The 13,394-nt window shown below is 42.1% G+C and overlaps 1 protein-coding gene across 2 annotated transcripts in view; it reads right to left on the reverse strand.

Annotated features, from left to right (window-relative positions):
• The window catches only part of LOC140199493 (inositol polyphosphate 1-phosphatase-like), a 61,423-nt gene extending 51,085 nt beyond the window's left edge, over positions 1–10,338 (reverse strand). The window contains exon 1 of one of the 2 annotated variants that reach the window (XM_072261685.1): positions 10,112–10,338. The gene's annotated coding sequence lies outside the window, so the exon portion shown is untranslated. Of the gene's footprint in view, positions 1–9,195; positions 9,744–10,111 lie in introns of those variants that run through there. The other variant, XM_072261684.1, reaches the window with a different exon arrangement.
• Positions 10,339–13,394: the final 3,056 nt, after the last annotated feature.

Below are 13,394 nucleotides of genomic sequence, written 5' to 3' on the forward strand. Positions count from 1 at the left end.
CTTAGTTTCAAAATGTCAATTGTGAAAACATTTAAGTGCAAAACATGTAAAACAAATTTTAAAAGAGTGTGAGAGAGAAAAAGAGCTTGACTTTATCGCTTGAATAATGCAATGGGAGAAGAGATTGTATTAACAACTTTCTGTAGATCTGTTGCTAATTTGTCTAGAATTCTTGGCAATGTTCAAAGTTTCTAGGCTAATGGAATGTTCTCATTTTACCTCAACAGGCACTTGCCACTGTTTTCTTTCAGCTCATGCCAACTTTCTTAGAATTTATTTTCAGAACATTGTTGTTTCCAAGACCAGTTTACATAGATCGTTCCCAGCTGCCCTTGAGAAGGTAAAAGTGAGCACTCTGAAACTTCCACAGTCCAAAGTACTTCCAACTAAATATTGATTATCCAACTCAGTATCAGACAGACACTTCACAGAATGGTTACGGCAAAGAAAGTGGCTGTTAGATCCTTCAAAACCATACCAGCTCAATACAAAAACAATGCTGCCAGTTCCATTCTTTGACTCAGCCCACCTCCACCCCAGTTCCTAAAATTCATAGCAGTGGCGAAGCGGTTAATGCAGTCGCTTTACAGTGCCAGCTGTAAGATCAGGGTTTCATTGCTGCTGCTGTCTATAAGGAGTTTGTACGCTCTCCTCTGACTAGTGTCTCCTCCAGTTGCTCCAACCTCCTCCCGCATTCTAAACGTGTACGGTTAGTGTTCGTGAGTTGTGGGCACACTATGTTGGTGCTGGAACCGTGGTGACACTTGCGAGCTGCCTGCACAATCCTCTCTGATCTGATTTGATGCACATTTCACTGTATGTTTCGATGTAGATGTAGTTTTTGGCAACAATGTAATTATTAAAGGCATTATCTTGGAAATTAATGCTTTATAGCAGACGGAATTATACAGATATTTGCATAAAAATTAAAATGTAATGTACTAAAAATTATAAACCAAGAGTGGGAAGTCAAACTAAAATGTCCAGCACCTTTGAAAGTGGATTAATCACCATGCCTGGATTAAATGTAGCCCCCAGGTTCTTAAAAAAGGCAAGGGAGGAAATAACATAATCTCTGACCGTTACTTTCCAATCCTCTGGTTTCAGGATGAGTGCCGATAAGCAAATGTGGGACCAATGGTTTCATAAGCAGAAAGAACAAAATGACTACAAGTCTGTCAATCCCTTTAGTGTTGCATAGGTTATTAGATAAAAAATTAAGAGAATACATTAGTCAACATATAGAGAGGTACACAACAGTAATCATGAATTTATTAAGGTGACGTCTCACTTAAATTCTCCGAGGACTTTGCAGTGGTATTGTGGAAGGTTAATGAGAAAAGCATGTCATAGAATGTCATCTGCATGGATTTTAGCAAAGCATTTACAAGGGCCTGCAAGGTCACAAAAGCAAAAGGCTATGGGATCCACAGGAAAGTAGATCAAATACAGACTATGTAAGAGACAGCAAAGTGTACTGATCCATGGGAATTTTAATGACTCAATGTTCCACGAGAACCAGTTTCAGATATTTTGGTCTCTGCAAAACATGCAATGATTTGAATTCAAACCTAGCCATGATTAGAAAAGCTGTCAATGATGCCACAATTGGTGGAATGGCTAGCGGTAACGGTGATAGTTCCTGACTAGAGAAAAATATTAACAACCTGAGTATGTAGATGCAAAAGAGTAAGAATGATCAGGGGCTGGGTAGCATATGTGAAGATACTGAGACTTGTAGAAAAACAAAGGGAGCTGTAGACTGCCATGTGGGACAGATAGATAAGATGTTTAAGAAGGCTTAATAGGATACTTGCCTTTATCAGCTGAGGCATTGACTTGAGTAAAATGTGAACTAAATTACAGCTAGAAGATTTGAGCCATTCAGGAAGGATATGATCATGCTACAGGAAGGATGTAACAGAACAAATAGAGGCTACAGAGGAGATTTGTAAGGATGTTGACAGGAGAGATAGGCACAGCTGGGTTCATTTTCCTTGAAAGAAGAGAGATTGTGGTGGGATTTATGTGAGGTGTCAAATAATTGTGACAGGGATGGACATAGCTGGGAGCAATGATGTTTGAATTAAAGTGTACATATTACCACCATGAAACATATAAAGGAGTAAGTATAAAGTAACACCTTTTAAATAAGTAGAATCTAAGATGCTGCTCATCATGCCTCATTTTACACATGGCTGTATGCAGATGAATTTGAACAGAAAAATGCAAAAACAAGAACACTTCTCAAAACTAGCACAACTTCCACTGAGAATGAAGGCACGAGGTCATTTTCCTTCACATAAACTTAAGCCGTGACTTAATCGTTACCTGATCAGGAGCAGGAAGACCAAGAGCAGATTCCTCGATGGAGAGTTTTATAATCTTTCCTGTTAGTGGTGTTGGATCGGATGCAGAGTTGTTATTTTTCTTGTAGTTTAACTTCCTTAAGTTTGCTGGTATTTTTACATAACCACTTACATACATGTGCTGTAATTGTTCAGCGAGTTTTCCAGTGGTTACAGCTGCCTCTATTTTTCCGGAAACTTCTTGGCTTCAGTTGGCAGGTGTCGTGTTATTTGAATCTGGCTATTTTATTTGTTACCTGTTATCAATGGAATTTGTGATGGAATTTCGATTATCACTAGTCTGGTATGGGAAGACCGCACAACTTGACCTGAAAAAGGGTCTTGCCCCAAACATTGACTATCTACTCATTTCCATAGATGCTGCCTGCCATAGTTCCTCCAGTATTTTGTCTGTGTGCTGCTTTTAATCTTCCCTTTTTTTTCCCTTTGTCTCTCACCATGCTTGTTCTTCCTTTCTATTCTTTGTTTTTGTAACACTTAATAAAACAATCATAAACAGAAGAGATTCTACAAATGCTGGAAATCCAGAGAAACACAAACAAAATGCTGGAGGGAATCAACAGGTCAGGCAGCATCTATGGCAATAAATAAATAGTTGACATTTCAAGCTGAGATCCTTCTTTGGGACTAGAAAAGAAGGTGGAAGATGCCAGAACAAAATGTGGGGGGAGAGGAAGGAGAATTCAGAGAACAGCAGAAAACACAGAAGGGTTGCATTGAGAGATGGTCTCACTGAACTCCCGTTGAGGAGAAGATTTAAACTTCTTCAGGGGAGGCATCTCTCGAAGAGACTTTGCAGTGGAGCAGCAAATCCTTAACACAAGAGATTCTGCAAATTCTGGAAATCCAGAGCAAAACACATGCAAAATGCTGGAGGAATTCAGCAGGTCAGGCTGAATGTAAAAGAATAAACAGTCGATGTTTCATGCTGAGACCCTTCTTCGTGGCCAGAAAGGAAGGGGGAAATGCCAAAATAAAAAGTACAGGTACTAGAAAGGAAGGGGGAAGACATGCAACAAGTTTTAAGCCTCACTCTTGACTTCTGAAGAACCTTTGGATCACAAAACATTGCTGATGAGAAAGTAAAGCCAGCATATTCCATCTGACACTTCTAAGTTAGAAAGCCAGGTTTAAAAAAAAACCTCCTTAAACCTCCAATAAATTACATTCGGAAATGGAGATTGGAACAAAATGGTTGCTCTACCAATGGATATAACTTCCATAGCAGGCAACAACTTTAAGAAAGAAAACTCGTTCTGCAGGCCTATTACTTTGTATAAAAACAGAAATCATTTTAAATGTGAAGTCAATGTGTCAATGATTACTGTTACACAAATGCTAAGTATGCGTGGTTATCCCCAAGGTGACTTGTAATGTACATTTGGTTTGCTGTGAGTTCAGATCTTTGATGATTCATTGCCATTGACTTCTCTAAAACAACTTGTGTATACAGTTTATATCAAGTAATTAAAAATAGCACTAATACCATGGACTATCAATGCATCATGTAGTCATTTAGCTTTATGCAAATATATCAAGCAAATCTTTATTTGCTGTTTAATAACATGTCAATGTTTATTTTGAATTCATTTTTGGGATGCAGAGGTCACGGACAAACTTGAGACTTTTTGCCTTTGGACTGTAATTACTCTTGAGAAGGAGGTAGTGAGCAGGGGCATCTTCACCTTGAACCAACACAGACTGTCTGTTGGAGGTGCTCACAAAGTAATAGTAAACTGATGTTTTAAGCTGTTGATGACGAAACTAGCAGTGAAATGTCACGATATGTTTATGACATGAAGGTGTGTCCTGAAGGGAAACATAGAGGTCCCAACCATCTGATAAAGGTCACTGGTGTGGGAAGTATTGCCAAAGAACTGCTGTAAAGCAACTCTATCTGTACAATTGGTGATCATTGTAAGGCAGTGTAGAGGTTATCAACAATCTTCATTATTCATACTGTTTAGAACATCTTTGAGTCGGTTATTCACGTGTATTGATTCCCCAACCATTTCAAAAATGCAGCTTTGACCTTCAGGACTCATCCTGTTTGGATGGCTTTACGAGTAACATAAATGAAGCGCACAGAGGTCTTCCACACTGTGCTTTCTGCAAGTAGACCTGCCCTGAGCCCTGAGCACCTGTATTGGTTAATTGTTGTCTTATCTAGAATCATTAAGCCCTTGTGCCTTCTGTTTAATCTTGTCACATTTATTTTGACTGCCATGGTCTTCACACATACTGTGATTATTTAAATGGCACTCCTAATTAAAGCTTATCAGAGGGTCCATCTGCTTCGAGAATGATTCATCTCACAGTGTCGCTCCGTCAAGCTAAAAGTATTCTGTTGGAATTCCTATATATAAAATTTTGTTTCCTTCTCTCTACATGGGAGTCTGTCATTCTTCCTGGGTTCAGTCATTGCCAACACATACCATGACAGGGGTCCAATACAGAAGGATACCATTTCATCAGCTGAGAAAGGCATCAGGAAAAGGCTTTAGTCCCCATGTTGGTCCAAACTTGTGTCAGTGCTATGAACCATTATAGCCACCTCTTTGACAATAAACCCATTTCTACTAATGGGGCAGAACAAAGCCAGGGAAAGTAAAGTTCAAGTGCATAGTCAGTCCTCATTTAACTTCAGCTCACATCCTCTGGATAAGTGATGTGGATCTCTGGGCTAAGAGTCAATTACATTAACAATTATTCTGTTGCACTCCATAAAATAGCATTAAAATATGACAGTGTAACAAATAGTAAAGTGATAGTTATAGCATAAAGACTGTGAAATGATAGTTCTCTGGTAAAATTAGCCAGTGTGTGGCTGAGCATCAGAAAGAAGGAAGACCTCGAGTTCACTGCTGGGGAATGTAAAAGTTGGCTGAAGTGTTTGCTTGCAAACAGTAAATGCCATAATTCAAGAAATGTATTTCCTGTTGAACCCTTTGGGATGTGTCCAGGATGTGGAAGCCACTGTTCAAGTACAATCAGAAAGCTTTGGGTTCAAGTTCTTTTTCAGAGTTCTATGTGTAGACTCCTCAGAAATTACCATGTCCCAGTGGGAATGTGCTGCACAACAACTCCAGATCAGATATAAAATGGTGGGCTGCCTGTGGACACAGATGCAGCTAAAAGAAGTCAGAGCAAGGTTTTGAAGGAGATTAAACAAGCACATTCCAATCCTGGGCTGCAGGGACAGGTACAATGGGTGTTGTGGACTGGGATCTCCATCAGCTACGGCAATTGCTTACCAGTTATCTTGCTCACAGTTCAAGAAACCATTCCATTCCCCATCCCGCTGCAGCTCATACCACATGCAGGCCCATCCATCCATCCCCCGAAACCCACACCACCTGCAGACCCACCCATCTCCTGCCTGAAGCCATACCACTTGTAGGCCCATCTATCCATCCCCCGAACCCCATACCACCTGCAGGCCCCTCTATCCCCTCCCTGAAACCCATACTACCTACAGGACCATTCATCCCTCTCTGAAGTTTATACTGCCTGCAGGCCAGTCAATCCCATAAGAACATAAGAAATAGGAGCAGGAGTAGGCCATCTGGCTCATTGAGCTTGCTCTGCCATTCAATAACATCACGGCCAATCTGGCCATGGACTCATCTCCACTACCTGCCTTTTCCCTATAACCTTTGACTCCCTACTATGCAAAAATTGATCCAATCTTGTCTTAAATATACTTACTGAGGTAGCCTCCACCGCTTCATTGGGCAAAGACTTCCACAGATTCACCACTCTCTGGGAAAAGCAGTTCCTCCTCATCTCTGACCTAAATCTACTCCCCCAAATCTTAAGGCTATGTCCTCTTGTTTTAGTCACACCTAGCAGTGGAAACAACTTTCCTGCCTCTATCTAATCTATCCATTTCGTAATTTTATATGTTTCTATAAGATCTCCTCTTATTCTTCTGAATTCCAGCGAGTACAGTCCCAGGTAACTCAATCTTTCCTCATAGTCTAACCCCCTCATCTCTGGAAATAGTCTGGTGTAACTCCTCTGCACTGCCTTCAAAGCCAGTATATTCTTCCTCAAGTAAGGAGACCAGAACTGCATGCAGTACTCCAGGTGCGACCTCATCTGTACAGTTGCAGTATAACCTCCATCCTCCTAAATTCAGTCCTTCTAGCGATGAAGGCCAACATCCCATTTGTCTTTCTGATAGCCTGCTGCACCTGCAAACCAAAATGGAAGACCTTGCATTTACCAAAATCGTATTCCATTTGCAAGAACCTTGCCCACTCACTTAACCTATCTATATCTCTCTGCCGACTCTCCGTATCTTCTGCACAATTTACTGTTCTGCTCAATTTAGCATCATCAGCAAACGTAGATACACTACACTCGGTCCCCTCTTCCAGATCATTACTGCATATCGTGAACAGTTGCGAGCCCAGCACCGACCCCTGTGGCACACTGCTCACCACTGATTGTCAACCAGAGTAACAACCATGTATCCCTACTCCCTGCTTTCTATTCGTTAACCGATCCTCTATGCATGCTAAAACTGCACCCCACAACTCTCTGCATCCTTATCTTATGGATAAGTCTTTTATGTGGCACCTTCTGGAAATCCAAGTAAATAACATCCATCTGTTCCCCTATACCCAATTGCCCACCATTGAGAATATCTACCATAAACGCTGCCTGGGCAGGGTGAAAAGCATAATCAAGGATGCATCTCACCCTAACTATGGACTTTTTACTCTCCTCCCATCCGGTAGGCACTACAGGAGCCTCTGCTCCCGCACCAGCAGACACAGGAAGAGCTTCTTCCCTGAGGCTGTGACCCTGCTGAACCTCACATCACAGCGCTAAGCAGTATTGCACCCATATTGTACTGTCTCAGTACTTTTATATTTGTGTGCCGTAGCACTTACTTTTTATTCGCAGTTATTTTGTAAATAACACTATTCTTAGCACTTCTGGTCAGATGCTAACGGCATTTCATTGGTTTTGAATCTGTACTCGGCACAGTGACAATAAAGTTAAATCTAATCTAATCTAAATCTATTCACTGTGTTCATTATATCCTCTAAGTAGTACTGGTCAGTTTGTCAAAAAGGACCTGCCTTTGCTGAATCCATGTTACATCTGCCTGATGAATCCATTTCTTTCCAAATGCCTCGCTGTTTCTTCTTTAATGATAGCTTCAAGCATTTTCCCAGCTACAGATGTTAAATTAAGTGGCTATAGTTACCTGCCTTTTTGCCTCCATCCTTATATTGAACAGCTGTGTGACATTCACAATCTTTCCCCTGCTCCCCTCCCCGGAACCTCTTACCACCTGCAGGCCAGAACTGTATGTGTTTTAGTCTTCAGTCCCTCACCCCAGGTAGATCTACCACATATCCCCTAAAACCCTTCTATCAGTGCCAATTCCCCCCTTTCTAACTACTGCAATCCTGGAATCAGTGCCAATTTACTAAATCTTCCAAGTTCACCATCAGTCTGCACCCAGTGTCCTGGATCTCCCACCTCATCTACCTATGCCAACGTCCTTCACTTTCATCTTTGCCAACATTCCCATATCTACATTTTCACCATCTATCTGTAATGTCCCTGATCTTCCACCTCAACTCTCAATATGTCTTGGTATTCTTGGTATGCTCCACTATCTGTGTTAGTTTTGCTGATGCCCCAGCTCTGCTGTTTACCTGTGCTTGTATTCCCAGTCTCCATCATTTTACCTGTATCAGTAATCCCAGACTCCCAGCTCCACTATCATCCACTTTCAGCACAACCACTGGCTGCACTGATCTGATCTGGCCTGCACTGTTGGCCATTCTCAATATCGTCACAGACTATTTGAGATCCGGGCCCAGTGCATGCTTTCAGCAGAGGGCCATGCACTGAAATGGCCTTGGACACCAAACTGCCCATCTGGTCCAGCCACGGCAGTTCCAATGAAGGGCCTTCGACCTAAAATGGTAAGTGTTTCTACGTCACCAGAAGCTGCCTGACCCACTGAGTGTTTCCAGCAGTTTCTAGTTTTAATCTCATTTTTCAGGTATCCACATTTTCTTTTTGATTGCCCGCCATGACAATTGTTCCCAGGATCGCATGATGTAAGTTCAGCTTTACAGTTCAATGTCGAAAACAGCGCAGTCAATGAGGTCAAATTACCAGTCCCTGACATAGAAATGATGTCAGGACCACAAGACTCACGCACATCTGATGTACCCATAAAATTTTCAGAAGTAGCACAGCACAGAAACAGATCCTTCAGCTCACCATACTGGTGTCGATCTACCGTCTGCATAAAGTCTTTATCCCTTTGCCCCCAACCTGTCCGTCTTATTATTGATTTCACCTACTTCCACTTCCTCCCCTCGCACATTCAAGGCACCTGCCGCCACTCCCTGTATTTTAAAAAAAAACTTGCCTCGCTCATCTAAACTTTCCGGCTCTCGCCTTACCGTCTCGTATCTGACACTTCGACCCAGAGGAAAAGGACCTGGAAATGTCAGTAATCTTATTCATACTGGGAAAAGAAAGTATTTCAAACAATAACACTGTAAAATTTAACTGCCTATTTTTCTTTCTTTCTCATTTTTTTCTAGCTTTCTCTCTGTTGACATTGACCCCATGCTGTAGAACTGGGTAACCCTTTCTTTGAATTCTTTGCTCCTGCGCTGTCTCCTATGTGGAAATATTTTCTTGTGTGTCCGGTTTGTCAAATATATTCCTGATCATGAAGATCTTCCCCGTTCCGCAACTTGTTTTGACACTTTTCTTTTACATAATATGCATTGATTAAAAGGCGGGCCAGACTGTGCACTACAACAGGAGTTTCATTTGTTACCTGTATACGTAAGGAGATTCTATAGACCCAGAACACCACAGCAGAAGAACGCAAAAAGGTTTCTTCTAACTTGTTGCTTCTCTGATATGATCCTGGTATTTCAATTGATTCCGGTAACAGTTTTGGAGGTACTAGCCAGCGTTCGCTGTTTACAATCACTGGTAACTTCTGCTTTGGATGTCCTTATCAACTGACACTTCTGAAACCATTTGGAGCTGAATGGCTTGCTAACGCCAACGACAAAGGACATAGCAGTGCCGCAAGGATTTCGCATCCGCAGCAAAGCGGCACGGGCTGTGGAAATAACGTGACTGGTGTGCCAATTTAGAGCACTCTTCTTGCAAAAATAAAATAAAACGTCATTTCTGGTAGTTCTCCCACAATGAGCGTTTGACATGTGCATCAAATAAAACCATGTTGTGAGTGCGCAGCGCAGTCTAACCGCAGCTTGTAAGCGGCGAGGTGTTCTTTCTGTACCGTACGCGTTTTGCCGAGCTCTTGTCGCCGCTCTGCAGTGCAGCAGGGTATTTGTACTGTGGGGAGGAGGTCAGCCGAGAATAACCACTCGCCAGCTCCGGTGACAACGTCTGCTCTCCGAGGGAATGGGGGCATTTATTTCCTCTCGGATGTGACCAAAGCTTTTGCCTCCTATGCAGACCCCACCTACAGCAATCACTAACGCGGCAAAACACCCAAGCTTTTCAGCAGAGAGGGGAAAGATAGTATTTAGTTTAAACAAGGTCGTTGTTCTCTGCATTAGATCGCCTTATACAATTGGATTTTGCCATTGAGTCTGAAGCTCTGAAATACTCATTCTCGCATAAGAGGGCAACACAACCATACCTTCCCTCTGGGATCTCCGCTCTCCCTTGCGAATAATAGGGGCCCTTCATGCTCGCGTTCGGATCACATTTACCTTGAGTGGATAGTCCGCACCACTCCACAGCTTTGGAGTGCCCCGTTGAGCTTTGGCCCGAGTCTGCCTGCTCTGTCAGCGGGAGCATGCGAACGGCCAGCGACCTAAATCCCGGGCTCTGCGGAAGGTGGATGAAGACAGGCGGCAGATCTCACTGACAAGCGCACATATTACTCACGCCTTTGGTTTGCGATGGATGGGATCTGGAATTGGGCAAATGCTACTGGGTTCCTCGGGGACGAAGAACTAGCACTGCAAAGCTGACACCTAGAGGCCGATGTTTGAATATCACCCTCAATACAGAGCGCGGTAAACGACCAATTAACCCGCAGAAAAATAGCATCTTTCAGTTTTCGAGAGCAATACTTCCTTTAGAAATGTATTCTAAATTGGCAATAACATACATAAAATAGAGTGTACCATTTATTTAAAAAAAGATTCCTGGGATATGGATTTATAACTTCATTTCTTCTCCATCCATTGCCTGTCCTGTACCCGTGCCTCAGTGAGGTGAGCTCTACAAGGACTTTTGACCTAGAACGAAGAAGGAATGGCGATATTTGTCCCAGTTAGACGGTTGTGAGTGTAGAAGGTAAGGTCCTCAGGCACCAGAGGCATTGCAACCTATCAGAGGTTTCTGATTTCCGCTACAGACGCCTAGGCAAAATGTTTGCAATGCATCTTCCACAGATGCTGACCGACCTGCGGGGCATTTTTCATTTCATTGCAGGCAGATAAGCTACTCAAAAAGATGCTTGTCTTTATTGGCTGAGGTGCAGAGTGGAAGAACGGCGTGCTGAAGTCGCCCGAGACATTTAGAGAGAGCCATGAGATGTACAGTACAACTTGTTCACGTCACAGGAAGGATGTATAAACTTTGGTGGTTTCGGTGCAGTTTTGATAATGTCAAAGTGAGTGAGCTTTAGTTGTCAGGACAGACTGGCCAAGTTGGGTTTGTTTTCTTTGAAACAAGGGGGATGGGGATGTAATTGAGTTAACTGAAACAAAGCGTGTTCTTTTCATGTTTAACAGAAAGGAGATGTTTCTTGCATCGGAGCACTTTGTAACTACTGGTAACAGTTTAAAATAATTAAAAGGAGCTTCAGAAGTGGTTGAGGAAATACATTTTCGCCTTGATGAATTGTGAGATTTGAATCCCACAGAAGAGAAAGTGTAGAATACGACACATAAAATGGCGGGCTAGGCTGAAGAACCCGATGACCTATTCCTGCTCCTATTTTCTTGTGTTCATCACACGTAGAAAGTGCCATGAAGTGCACTTGGTCACGTCACCCAAGCGTTAAGGACAGAGAGGGGTTTCAGTACCGCGATTAAACCAGACAGCTCTTTTTCTGACTGACATGGACACAATGGATCAACCCCTCCTCCCCCAAATGATGTAAATTGTGAGCTTCATGAGTATGAACCGAAATCACATTTGGCACAAAGCTGAGGAAATCATGAACATTATTTTGTTGTCCAGCGTTAACTCTAAATCCCAAATTCCTTTAATATGCCAAAAAGAAGCCTTTGTCAATACCTTCTGAATGAGAACATGTGTGTATGGATTTGTTTAAATCTGCATCATGGTTAGCATAGATATTGTGGAGCAAAGGGCCTGTTTCTGTTGCTGGTATAGTTTGATAACACACCAGTCATGCTGTGATCCCACAGGCAAATACTAGATCAATCAATACCTATTTTAAGACCCAAGGAACATAAAAATCCATTTTCTCTCTAGCAAATCCACAAGCATTCACTTCTGAATGCAATTACAGCTGTGGCCAAAATCAAAGTTCACGGTTTGGACTGAGATCTAGATAAACGTGTCTGACATTTATGTGGCATCAAGCGCATGTCCAATGATGTGGTAGGTTTGGTATCTCACCTTTTACTTCCTACTGATTGTAATTCTATCTCACACATTGTTAGAGTGATGATCATATCACAGTCACAGAAAAACAAGGAGCAAAATGCACTGAAGATTTCCAAAAAGGTTTTCTCTGGAGTGGTGGAGGCTGATAAGAAACCTAACAGAAGTTTATAAGATCATGAGAGGCATGGGTAGAGTAAACCACCTGTATCTTTATCCCTTGGTTGAAATGTCTAAAATAGAAACTAGAGGGCATGTACTTAAGGTGAGAGGAGGACTGTTCAAAGGAGACGTGCTCCTGCTCATTGCTACTATCCTGGAGGAGGTACAGGAGCACGAAGGCACACACTAAACAATTCAGGAACAGCTTTCTCCCCTCTGCCATTTCTGAATGGACATTGAACCCATGAAAACTACCTCGTTACTTTTTTTGCACTACTTAATTAATTTAACTATTATGTGTATTTATATGCATAACCTCTTACTGTAATTCATAGTTTTTATTATTATGTAGTGCAATGTACTGTTGCCACATACCAACAAATTTCACAACATATGCCGATGATATTAAACCTGATTCTGATTCTGACAAGTTTTTTGTGCAAAGATTAGCGGGCATTTGTAATGCACTGCCAGGGGTGGTAGAGGAGATAGTAATGACAGAAGTGTTTACGAGACTCACAAATATGCAGAGAAAGGAGGGATATGGATTATATGCAGGCAGAAGGGATTAGATATCATTAGCTTAATGAGTTCTACACAACCCAGTAGTGTAGCAGTTCGTGAAATGCTATTACTGGTCGGGGCATCAGAGTTCAGAGTTCAGTCCTGGTGGCCTCTATAAGGAGTTTGTACATCCTCCTGTGGAACATGTGGGTTTTCTCCAATCTCCCACAGTCCAAAGACAAAATGGTCAGTAGGTTAATTGGTCTTTGTAAGTTGTCCCGCAATTAGTCAGGGGTTAAATCAGGGGTTGCTGGTGGCATTGCTTAAATGACCAGGAGGGCCCATTTTGTGCTGTTATCTCTAAATAAATAACATCATCGTGGGCCAAAGGGTCTGCTGTATAATCTATGAGACATGAAATAGAGAATCTCCATTTGACATTAATTTATTGTACAGAGCATCAATGCAAACCCATTCCTCTTCACTCTGTTGCTGGATACACTTTTTTTATTTTACATGGTGGACCATGTCGCATTTTCTGCCTCAGTTCATTCCAATCATGACATAGAACTTCATCAGGGCACTCAAGTGGATTGACCACACAAGCGGACACACACACATGCACTAGCAAACATGTGAATGCACATGCACACTAACACATATAGACCCTAGTTTACTCATACTTGCTCAACAGCCCTTTATGTAGCTAGTTTGTGGCTCTCTAGACTCCTCCAGCACATCCTT

Source organism: Mobula birostris, chromosome 6, assembly GCF_030028105.1.
Source record: "Mobula birostris isolate sMobBir1 chromosome 6, sMobBir1.hap1, whole genome shotgun sequence".
Lineage (NCBI taxonomy): Eukaryota > Metazoa > Chordata > Chondrichthyes > Myliobatiformes > Myliobatidae > Mobula > Mobula birostris.